The sequence below is a fragment of the Sus scrofa genome, chromosome 2 (genome assembly GCF_054392235.1).
Source record: "Sus scrofa isolate SSC_HxYL_T2T_F1_AM1 chromosome 2, Sscrofa_HxYL_maternal_Yorkshire_Landrace_v2.0, whole genome shotgun sequence".
In the NCBI taxonomy this organism is placed as follows: domain Eukaryota; kingdom Metazoa; phylum Chordata; class Mammalia; order Artiodactyla; family Suidae; genus Sus; species Sus scrofa.
Window position 1 is genome coordinate 105,164,617 of NC_139384.1, and position 13,001 is coordinate 105,177,617.

A 13,001-nucleotide genomic window follows, 5' to 3' on the forward strand; every position below is an offset into this window, starting at 1 on the left:
TGTATAATCTGTAAACATGCTAAACTTCATTGAATTGTACACTTAAAATGAGTGAGTTCAATGGCATGTCAATTATATCTCAGTGCAACAGTTTTTAAGGCACTTCTATGGCTCTTTCCAGCCATCTGCTTCTATATGGCTCAGTGTATAACAGAGCCAGTGACTCTGATGTTGGTATTCCCACCACCACACTTCCATCTCTTGGACGTTATGTTAGATCCTGTGTTATGGATTAAACTGCCCACTCTCAGACATTGATTCAGACTGAAGTTTTGCAGGCAGGAAAGACAAACCAGAATATGTATCTATTCTGTCAAGATGATTTCTTTCCCTTCCAGAATAGAAGGGTTCAGTGTTTTAAGTTGCCACAAAGTGGCTGGTGGTTCTCCTAGAAATATGGTGCCCTATCAGGGACTCACCATTGGTCTCTGCTGCTTACAGGCTGAACATTCAGCAGTAGTAGGAGCTGGATCCGTTCTGGTAAGTGAGAGGCTGTGCTGTTGACTGTGTGCATGTCCTCCACCCCTGCTCCCATTGTTAGGCTATTAATGCATTATGCTGTGCTGGCACTTGGCTGGTTAATGACAGAAGCCAGCTGATTCATCTACTTGATTGTTTAGTGCCTCTTTCATAGTGGACAATGGGTGCAAACATTTGATACAAAGATCTTTATAGTTCACACTTAATTGCAAAAACTACTTGGGTCCCTGGGAAGTTGGGCGAAAATGAAGGTGTAGACTCTGAGAAACTCCCTAAGAAGAATATTAGAGTTGTATTCCCCACTATCCCACTTCCTCATGATTCACTGAACACTTGATAGAGTTTTGAAGCCTCAGGGTGAGGATCACAGAGACACAGACCCTTGAAACAGCTTACATCACAGGATCTGTGGGTAGGTTCATTCAGCAGTGGGAGGGCTGACTCTGCTTCTCCTAAGGCAGAGAGGGTGTGAGATCAGGGAACAGAGGAGATACCAGAGGCGACCCCATACTACTGGCTCCTAACAAAACTTCGCTTCACCATCTGCAGCGCTCCCACCCCACGTACTTACAGTTTGACAAAGAGCCAACAAAATAAAAATAACAATCCAACAAGTCAGCTAGTAGTCAGGGTACACAGAACACATGACCAGCACTTGGAACTGCTGAAGGAGACAGGTGACAACTTTAATAGAAAAATGATAAGAGAACATATAAGGAGTTCAAGTGCAACATCCCTAGAGAAGACATCAATCACGAGTTGTTCTGCCCTAGAGGGCTCTGAACTTCACTGAAAGGGCTCTGAACTTCTCAGCAGTCCCTTCACCCATTTTCAGGTCCTGAACAATTTCTCCTGAAAACTAAAAAGAAAAAAGAAATCTAATTTAGGATGGGAAGAATAAAGTATATCAGTCATGATACAACAACATATAAATAAGTAGAATTAGTTGTTAAAATCAAACTTCAGAGAATATCAAAAACTTAATAACTACAAATAGTATACCCAACAAAGCTACATAATACAAATTGATTTTCAAAGATGGACTTCAATACACCATTTTTAGAACTGACAAATCTAGCAGAAAATAAAAACAAGTAATATCATAAGGAATGTAAATAATTCGATCAATAAACAATGTAGAGGTTTTCATCCTTTCAACAGAGAATATACATGTTTAATATATCCATATATTATTTATAAAAACAATCATGTCCATCCATAGAGACGAAAGGCTTTAAAAAAGTATAATACAGAAAGATTTAAAAAGACATTTATTAGACAGAACTGTTTTATTCTGCCTTCCACAACAATTCTCGCTCTGAGATGAACATCTCAGGAGCTCGAGAGAAGGGTGAAATTTGGAGAAAAAACAAAGCCTTAAATATTTTTTTTATGTACTCTGCAAACTGTCACCAGCTAAACTGGAGGTGAGACCAAGAAGGGGTACTCATTAGTAATGGATGTGACATATCACAGATAGTGATAACTTCCAGATAACTGCCTCACCAGTTTATCTGGAAGTTCACAGCTGACAACTTTTCATATGGCATGAAAATCAGAGAAATGAAATGGACAATGATTGATTGTAAGAAAATGAATAGCCCCTCAGCAGCTTGGAGAAGACCTTGTGATTCCAAAAATTTGCAGGAGAGGCCCATAACTATGGGAAACAGTTTGAAAAAAATGGCTAAGAAAGAAAAAAAAAAAAAAAAAAAAAAAAAAAAGTCCTGTTTCAGGGTTCGCTCTGAAGGAAGAAAAAGATTTGTATCTCTCTGAAGCAAAGGATGAAGAATGAACCACTTAGATAGGAATTATCCCATATGTGAGGGAGAACACTGTTGAGGGAACAGTAAAGTCAGTTACTTCTCAAAGGATGCCAGCACAAAACCAAGATAGGTCACAGCTGATAGATGAGTATCCCATCCTAGCTGATGATGCCTTACTAATTTTTGTATAAGAATGCCTCTAGCATAAACACTGCCGAAAGAGATAATATCAACCCTCGGGGAGGAGGATGGATAAAAGAGAAATAGTCTTATGTTTGACTTTTTCAACATGATGTAATGGAGAAAGAAATTGAATTTCACTGCACTTACAAATGTGTATCTAGATTGTTTTTTTCCAAACCAGACAGAATGGAGTCTCAGAACCAGAAATAAAATTTTTTAAAAAATTAGGTTATATTTTATATACCTGTACTTATTATTTATGAAATTCTATCTGCTATACAATATTTTTATAAGATTTTCCATCCTGTGTCCCTTGTTCATGGGTTTTATCATATCAGATAATTTTGCCTTTATTCTAAAGAAAGATATGTTTAAATCCAATTACATATAGGTAGAATGTTACAAAGAGGAAGAACCCTTATTTAATGAGGAAAAAAATCTTGAAATACAAATACTTACTTAAAATCCACTATATTCAGAAATTAGAAAGTCACTTGTGACCTTGTTAAAAATAGCATTTATTGAGCATTTACTGCAGATAACTGAGTTTTTAAGTAATTTCCATGGATTATTTTATTTGCTTAACCCAAATTCTATGAGAATAGTTATAATTAACCTCATTTTGCAACTGAAGAAACTGAGGTACAGGGAATTGAGGAAGTTCCCTGGTCACATGGAAAGTGACTGAGCTAGGTGTCCAATCAGCACTCTGACTCAAGAATCCAGCCCATCAACTCCAAGTGTCAGCAATCAGGTAGGATTCATCTCATGCTGTTAAAAACAAAACAAAAAGCAGAGATTTAAACAAATGAGGAGCTTGAGCTTTTTTCCTGTCTAATGTAAAGGAAGTCTGGAGGCAGGCAAAGTAGGGATGTGGTAAGTCACAGTGACTTCACTTGTCATCACAGACTGTGCTCTTATTAACTTTCTGTTCCAACATTCTTAAGGAATGACTATCATCTTCATACTCTCAGGGCTTCTGCCCCAAGTCCAAGCATCAAGCTGGCATTTCAGGCAGGTTAAAGGGAAGAGCAAAGGGTAAAAATAACCACCTGTATTGGAGTCAAGTTCTTTTCATGAGTTCGTCTATTTCATTGGTGAAGTCTCTCTCACATGACTGCTTCTAATGACAAGAGACACTGGGAACTATAATAGGATACATTGCTACCTTGGATAAAATTAGGATTCTGTTGGTTGGAACATAAATAATATGCATTAGATGGACAACCAGCAGTCTCTGCTATAAGAGGCTTCAATGGCATACAATTCAAAGTGCAGTGAACTAAAAGTGATTTTAAATAAAGTAAATGATACACTTTATTTTTACTTTTATTCAAAAACTGGTATAATTTTAACTATGAAAAAAAACATAGAAATGTACATTCTTTGCCAATCTTTTTGTCTAGGGCCACACCTTTCCTTAGAATATGTGCTCACTGATTAGATTTATTCAACATCTTTCTTGTTTTGTTCACACCCATAATGCAAAATCTCTTTTCCCATTTTTTAGATTAAAAAAAAACAGTTAGAATAGATAAACTCTAGATTTCCAGACTTTTCCATCTTTTGCAGTTATTTTTTCCCATACCTAAATCAATAACAATTTTTCAATCAATTTTTATTGCTTATATTCCAAAACACTCAGATTATTTTTATAGAAACAATAGTTTTGTGTGGGGGCAAGTTTTTTGATTTACAAATTATTTAACTGAATTACATAATTATAATAGCAAATGCAATACATGATATGGAACACAATTCAACGCCGGCAGACAGAAAACAGGGAAATACAAAGGAGCAGCTTACTTACCACTCTTGTTCTGTTTGCCCTAAGTGTTAGGATGTTTTATAAGTGAGGTGAAGAGTGTTAGTTCAAAGTTTGTTAATGGGCAGTTGGAAAAGAGAAACTTTGTGTAGTTGAGTCATTTACATCTGTGCTAGTTTTTAAGTCTTTGTGGGTTTTATTTTGTTTTTAATAGAGATATCTTTGGCATACAAAAAAATCTGTATACTTTTAATGTATGTATCTTGATAAATATTTTGATGATATTTATGATATATAATGTATACACCTTGGAGGTAAGTATACATCTGTAACATTATACCATAAACAATGCCATAAAATTGACTGTCACTTCTCAAGTTTTCCTATCTCCATCCCTCTCCGTTTTTTTTTTTTTTTTTTTTTGAAGTAAGAACATTTAACATAAGACCTGACCTTAACAAGTTTTCAAGTATACACTATAGTAATAACTATATGGACTATACTGCCTAGGACTTTTTCATCTTGTAAAGCAAACTTTGTACCTTTTGACTAACATCTTCCTGATTTCCTCTCCCCACTCCACTCTCAGGCGCTGGTAACCACCATTCTATTATCTGCTTCCATGAGTTTGACTAATTTAGATTCCTGGTATAAATGGGACTATGCAGTATTTGTTCTTCTATGTCTGGCTTATTTCACTTGGCGTAATCTCCTCCAGGGTCACCCCTGTTATCCCAAATGAAAGAATTTCCTTCTTTTTTAAGGATGATAGTCCATTGTATGTATATACCACATTGTCTTTATCCATTCTTCTGTCGGTGAACATTTTTGTTGTTTCCATGTCATCATGATTCTAAATAATGCTTCAGTGAACTTGGAAGTGCAGGTATCTCTTGAGATCTTGATTTCAATTATTTTGGTTATATACCCAAAAGTGGGATTGCTGGATCATATGGTAGTTCTACTTTTAATTTTTTAGTAACTTCTACACTGTTTTCCATAGTGGCTGTACCAATTTACATTTGTGCAAATAGTATGTAAGGATTCTCTTTTCTCCACACACTTGCAAATGCTTACCTTTATTGTTTCTGATAATAGCAATCTTAATGGATGTGAGGTGGTATCTCCTCGTGGTTTTAATTTGCATTTCCCTTATGATTAGTGATGTTGAGCTCCTTTTCATATAACTATTGGCCATTTGTATATCTTCTTTGGAGAAATGTCTATTCAGGTCTTTTACCCATTTTTTTTAACTATTAAAAATGGGTAAAACAGACCTGAATAGACATTAACTGGCTATTTGTTTTCTTGCTGTTAAGTTGTAGGAGTTCCTTATATACTTACAATATTAACTCCTTATTCCTTTCCCATAAAAAATGTTCCTTGCTCTCTATAAAGTGCTGAATACCCAAATAAATGAATTGTTAGCCTCTAGAAAAGAAATGAGAAATGGTGAAATAAATCAGCTGAGGTATTTATTTCAGGTAAAAATGATTACAAACAAACAAATGTTAACTTCAAAGATTTTATCATTTTTCAAATACTTGCTTTTCAAGTTTCATGTTTACATTTTTTGACAAGTTGAGAAACTCATATTACGATCATTTAAGAAAATGATCTTAAATGATTTTCTGAATAGAAAAGTATCTTCTGATTAAGGTCACAGCAACTCTTCTACCTGCCTGTGCTCATAAAGGACTTGACTTCCCAGATCACTCTGGTCAATTAATGATAAGAATAGAAACTCAGTAATATTTCTCTCCAACCCTTGTAATGGATATAATTAAAATGCACATGCAGAATTATTGAAATTTAGAATTTGATTAATTTAAATCAGAAAAGGGGACATCAGTGTAGATGTGGGAATATACAGCAGGAAAGAGATAATTTTCCAATTAACTCCTAAAACATGAAACCAAAACATCAGAAATTCTCATGTCTTCAGTCAGATTCAACAAATATTTATTGTGATCATAGAGAACCAGATACAATGTGGTTTGAGATTTCAACTGTTTTTCTTACCTTTCTTTGAACTAAATATTAATCAGTTTCTCAAACTAGTAATTAAACTGCTTTGCTACATATTAGCCTAATACCTACACAATCAGTTTAATTTTTCTTTTTTTTGTTTTTTTTTTTTGTTTTTTTGCTGTTTCTTTGGGCCGCTCCCGTGGCATATGGAGGTTCCCAGGCTAGGGGTCTAATCGGAGCTGCAGCCACTGGCCTATGCCAGAGCCACAGCAACGTGGGATCCGAGCCGCGTCTGCAACCTACACCACAGCTCACGGCAACGCCGGATCGTTAACCCACTGAGCAAGGCCAGGGACCGAACCCACAACGTCATGGTTCCTAGTCAGATTCGTTAACCACTGCGCCACAATGGGAACTCCAGTTTAATTTTTCTTATACATAGTTCATTTTCCCTGCTCTTACCTATTAAACACAAATCCAAATACACTTTACATGTGGTTCCAATTAAAAATTTTTAATTTTAATTTTCCAATTTCTAATGATTACACGATGGTAATGGATAATTAACAAATAGTACCTGTTTTGTAGGTTACAGGTTTATAAAGTTTCTGTTGATTCTATATTAGATCAAAAAGCAAAAATATTCCAACCCATTCAGAATGTAAGAGTAAATCTGGATATGCTTACACACATTAATTATTTATTTCCTAATAATTCTCCAAACTGTCTAAAAGGAAAAAAATTATATTCAACTTCCTAGTGAGTTATATTTACTGAACTCTAACTTTCAAACTTTTATCCCATTCCTGTATGACTTAGTGACTCACATCATCTGTGGTCTAAGTGTATGCTAATTAAATGCATAGCCATAGGAACCCAAATGGATATGACTCACCTGTTGGCAGAAAACCAATTCATCCAGTGTAACCAGCACACATGCTACCTAAGTGGGACATCTAATCTCTGCCTGAGATCATGATTTACAAATCAGAATTGTAATGTATGGAATTCACAATCTCCATTTCATGGGGAACTTACTATTAAGTGATAAGTATAACTTTTATACAATACAGAAAAGACTCCATCTTCCTACTTTGCACATGAAATTAGAGCAAAGTGAGAAAAAATTAAAATGAGAAACAAGTCCTTTATTTATGCCAATAATTTTGAAAATATAACGATATATCGCTCTCTTAAACATATTTCAGTCCCCAAAATATTCAGACAGCATTAATAATATGATTCCAAAGTCCATGAGCTGAGTATGTTTCTACAAGAAGAGGGCACTATCTGCTCGAAAAATTTGGATATACCATACTCCCTACTTGACATAGAAGGAAGAAAGTGTGTCTCTCATAGGGGAAATACTGAGAGAATTCCAAAATAATCTGCACTCCAACTTTATACAGTAAAAGAAACTTCATGAGTGGCTAAGCCTGATATGGGGCATGGAGAACACAGGCCAAATTAACATGAACTATAAAAGCTGCTCTCAATCAGAAAGGTCACCTAACAATAATCTAAAATATTAGCCATAGTGCTTATGTTTCACATGAAAGAGTACGTAGTCTACAACCTTTAACCAATTAAAAGAGATAAGTGATTTAGTTAAGGAAATAGTAAACTCCTGGTTTTTCAAAGTTCTTTTGAATGGTAGACACTTAATATTTGGGGGGTATTGTCATACTCTGCCAAAAGGTAAATAAACACCATTCATTTGATATTAAAAACACTGCCTAAAACCACAAAGAATGTAATCACAGAAGATACTCCCAGTATCTGTGCTCTTGAGCAGTAATCCTGCCTCACACAAGAATTTAATTTCTTGTGCTTTTGGAACGCATTGTTTTTGGAACCCATCAAGGTGTAAATACTTTTGAATGAGGCTGCCCTGGAATCAGTGATTTATAACTAAGAAGGGAGAATGTAAGAACCAGAGGGCAGGGGAGAGTAGGACCTCAACAGAGGCCAAAGTGAGGAGGAAGGAGATGTGGATGGGAAGGTAAGCAAGGGTGGTGCATGACTTCTTTCTGCCTACCAATATCAGGAGAGAGACTGAGAGCTAACTTTTGTTGTCTCCACTGACTTGCAAAAAAAGCTTCCCAATGCAATGAGTTTCATTACCAAAAGGGTTTTTGCCATCAAAGAAAAAAAAAAAAAAAAAAAAAAAAAAACAGTAATAGCAAGCAAGAAGCTACATAAATAGACAGCAAAACAAACAAACAAAAAACAGAATAAATGATTGAAGGCCAGTGTTCAAAGTCAACTAATCAATACATCTCCATTAATAACCCCCAAATATCATATCAGCACTCATCATTGTCATCATTGCAGCAATACTCAGATAAGGGCATCAAAGTCCTCAAGATCCAGCCAGAGGGAAATTCCCTGGCTCTTCATCCCTACCTGTGACCTAATATTGTTCTTTATTCTTTGTTGGAAAAATATCTTTCAAATAACTATATATTCCTTGTAAAGTACCTTCATAATAGTATATTTCTATTTTCTATAAAGTAATCATTTAATTAATAGTCCAGTTAACATTCACTCTGCATGATTTTAAAATTTTATAATAAACTTTCTGTATCCTGAAAACCCAGAAATTAGAATTACAACTTTTTTTTTTAATAATTTTTTTATTTTCCCACTGTACAGCAAGGGGGTCAGGTTATCCTTACATGTATACATTACAATTACATTTTTCCCCCCATCCTTCCTTCTGTTGCAACATGAGTATCTAGACAAAGTTCTCAATGCTATTCAGCAGGATCTCCTTGTAAATCTATTCTAAGTTGTGTCTGATCAGTCCAAGCTCCCGATCCCTCCCACTCCCTCCCCCTCCCATCAGGCAGCCACAAGTCTCTTCTCCAAGTCTATGATTTTCTCTTCTGAGGAGATGTTCATTTGTGCTGGATATTAGATTCCAGTTATAAGTGATATCATATGGTATTTGTCTTTGTCTTTCTGGCTCATTTCACTCAGGATGAGATTCTCTAGTTCCATCCATGTTGCTGCAAATGGCATTAGGTCATTCTTTTTTATGGCTGAGTAGTATTCCATTGTGTATATATACCAAATCTTCCGAATCCAATCCTCTGTCGATGGACATTTGGGTTGTTTCCATGTCCTGGCTATTGTGAATACTGCTGCAATGAACATGCGGGTGCACGTGTCTCTTTTAAGGAGAGTTTTGTCCGGATAGATGCCCAAGAGTGGAATTGCGGGGTCATATGGAAGTTCTATGTATAGATTTCTAAGGTATCTCCAAACTGTTCTCCATAGTGGCTGTACCAGTTTACATTCCCACCAGCAGTGCAGGAGGGTTCCCTTTTCTCCACAGCCCCTCCAGCACTTGTTATTTGTGGATTTATTCATGATGGCCATTCTGACTGGTGTGAGGTGGTATCTCATGGTAGTTTTGATTTGCATTTCTCTTATACTCAGCGATGTTGAGCATTTTTTCATGTGTTTGTTGGCCATCTGTATATCTTCTTTGGAGAAATGTCTATTCAGGTCTTTTGCCCATTTTTCCATTGATTGATTGGTTTTTTTGCTGTTGAGTTGTATAAGTTGTTTATATATTCTAGAGATTAAGCCCTTGTCAGTTGCATCATTTGAAACTGTTTTCTCACATTCTGTAAGTTGTCTTTTTGTTTTCTCTTTGGTTTCCCTTGCTGTGCAGAAGCTTTTAAGTTTGATGAGGTCCCATGGGTTTATTTGTGCTCTAATTTCTATTGCTTTGGGAGACTGACCTGAGAAAATATTCATGATGTTGATGTCAGAGAGTGTTTTGCCTACGTTTTCTTCTAGGAGTTTGATGGTGTCCTGTCGTATATTTAAGACTTACAACTTTTGAAATGAATTATTTATTCATTCTTCCAGGTCTTATTCAATATCATGCTATTTTTCACTATATTCCTTAACAAAAAGATTTTAGTTGGGTTAACTTTGCCAGAAGTTGAAAGTATTTTTTCAATTCATTAAAAATATTTATTGAGAAATTCCCATTGTGGCTCAGAGGTAACAAACCCCACTAGCATCCATGAGGACGTGGGTTTGATCCCCGGCCTCGGTCATTGGGTTAAGGATCTGGCATTGCTGTGAGCTGTGGTGTAGGCTGAGAGGCAGCCCGGATCTGGCATGGCTGTGGTTATGGCTTTGGCCAGCAGCAATAGCTCCAATTTGACCCCTGGCCTGGGAACTTACATATGCTATAGGTACGGCCCAAAAAAAAAAAAGGGAAGAATTTATTGAGCACATGCTTCACATCAGACACTTAGTAGGTATTTGGATACATCAGGGAACCCAAAAGATGAAGATCCCTGACCTTGTGTAGTTTGTGTATTAGCCACCAAGAAATTGAGCACTTATTCCTTAACATGGGAATCATTTTATATTATTAACAGAAATTCCCTCTTTTTAGAGTTAATATGTGTCTAGTTCAGTATAACTGGTTTTATGGATTAATAAAATACATAAATGATATAAATGCAGAAGAGTAGTATTGTATCAGTATATTCTAGTGTGTCCAGGACCATTAAACACAGTAGCACCTTAGTGACAGATTTGTATGGGATAGATGTATAGTCTATCCTACAGAGTAGAGTGGAAAATTTCTCCAAATGCATCTTAAGGTTTCAGTAGTTGCATTTATTACTTAAGCAGAATAGAAAATATTCAGTGATGGACTTTTGACAAGGAAAGGGGTGTGGCTGTAGGAAGAGATGAGGGAGATTCTATATTAGCATTTCTTTTCTTTTTTAATTTATTTTTATTAGAGTATAGTTGATTTACAGTGTTATGACAATTTCTGCTTTATAGCATAGTGACACAATCATACATATATATGCATTTTTTCTCATACTATCTTCCATCATGTTCTATCTCAAGAGATTGGACATAGTTCCCTGTGTTCTAGGGTAGTATATCAGTATTTCTTCAATCTTGCCCTTCAGTTTTCAATGATCTCTAACTGTAAGTCCACTGTATTCATGTTTAAATGCTTTGCGTTCTCCTTTTAAAACTTCGCCATTATTCAACCAACCACTATTATGTATATTGAAAATACATACTGGTGGAAAATTCCAACCTCTAAGTGATTTTAATTATTCACTTTCTTCTGTTGTTGTTCGTCTATAAACAAATGTACAAAGTAGAAATCTGCAAACCAAATTCAATAATATTTTCAAAGTTTTTTCAATATTCCTGAAAGGTGCTGTCACAGACTCTGTAAAACCATTTATAAAATAAAAACCGTTTACTAATTTCTACTCTTAAAAATCTAGTATACATTTTTAACAGCTGAAAAACATGACAAGTTTGACAACACAAAAGGATACAGCTGCTTATAAAAGACACTGACCCCTTTGAGGCAGGGGACATAATGTACCAATTTCTTAGTAAACAGTGCCACCATGTGGTATTTCACTCTAAAATAAATTTCAGGATTCGTTATACAATTGAACATTACATTTAATAATAGAGGATAACCAAGACATTTTTCTGACCATATAGCGTTACAAAAAAATTTATGGCTAATATTTATTAGAATGCATAAATATTAACTAAATGAGGTTTATAAAAATAAATACTTTTGTTCACTGATTTTTATTCATTAAATATTTTATCATAGTTTCAATTATTTTCATGTAAAAGAACCCCCCTTTAAGCCTAAACACATGTCACCAAAAAACAAAACTTGAAAAAATCAAAAACTTAATGGTCAGAAGCATAAGAAAATTTTTTCTATATTACTGGGTTCAATTGGATGTGTAAAGACTATGAAAATGCTTTTAAATGTGCTTTAAGGAGTTACTGTCGTGAAAAGAATCCGACTAGGAACCATGAGGTTGCGGGTTCGATTCCTGGCCTTGCTCAGTAGGTTAAGGATCCAGCGTTGCCATGAGCTGTGATGTAGGTCACAGACGTGGCTTGGATCTGGCATTTCTGTGGCTGTGGTGTAGGATGGCAGCTACAGCTCCAATTGGAACCCTAGTCTGGGAACCTCCATATGCCACAGGTGTGACCCTAAAAAGACAAAACACACACACACACACAAAAAGTGCTTTAAAATATAGTTATATTTTTGCTCAACTATTGTACTGTAACTTAGAAAATATGTCTAACGTAATTATGTTTGTTTTTTCCATCTTTGTATTTCCAGGTTCACTAAGTATTTTAAACTATAATAAAATTGAATAGACAAACTAAAGGGAAACCTACAAGGGTTTTGTCTCATATTTGTAGACAAAAAGAAAAAAGGAAAGATAAAGCACAAATGACCATTTTTATTTTGAAAATCCTTTTTATTAGACAATTTTATACCTGACCTAACTCTGTCATTTGACTACATAAAGAGATTTCCTCTGAGTTTGTTCTTAATCAGAAACTGAAAAGTGGTTCCCTAAATTCTGAGTTCTTCCTCACCTTATTCTCCCCACTCAGTAAAGAAACTGTATCACCCCTAACTACACAGTTTAAAAAAAAAAAATCTATCCATAAACATATGACAAAATTCCCTAAAGAATGTGGAAAGAGTGGTAAGAAATCTGGATAACAAATCTAACATTTTATTTTAATTTAAATAAATGTTTACTTTATATACTATATAAAAATATAAAATAATTTTATATCAATTAAAAACAGCAAGTTACCTTCCTAAAATGTGGCAATCAAAACACTTACCTCTTCAAAGAAAGGTTGCTTAAATGGTGGCATACTTAATTGAAGACAGTCTTTTAGCTGAGACCCATTTGGCTGGTAGGAGCAAAAGAGGTACATAAAGCTTAAACTAATGAAAGAAGGATTTTTTTTTTAAAGGAAAATAAATCTCATTA

The 13,001-nt window shown here is 35.1% G+C and overlaps 2 long non-coding RNA genes across 3 annotated transcripts in view; one reads left to right on the top strand and one right to left on the bottom strand.

Annotated features, from left to right (window-relative positions):
- LOC146405628 (uncharacterized) overlaps positions 1–13,001 on the top strand; it is a 412,568-nt gene that overhangs the window by 228,684 nt on the left and 170,883 nt on the right. The gene's annotated exons all lie outside the window — the stretch shown is intronic.
- LOC146405629 (uncharacterized) overlaps positions 1,206–13,001 on the bottom strand; it is a 41,968-nt gene continuing 30,172 nt past the window's right edge. Inside the window, exons 2-3 of the long non-coding RNA XR_014839207.1 lie at positions 3,046–3,200; positions 1,206–1,339 (exon numbers count right to left, since the gene is read on the bottom strand). This is a non-coding gene — a long non-coding RNA (uncharacterized LOC146405629). The remainder of the gene's footprint in view (positions 1,340–3,045; positions 3,201–13,001) is intronic.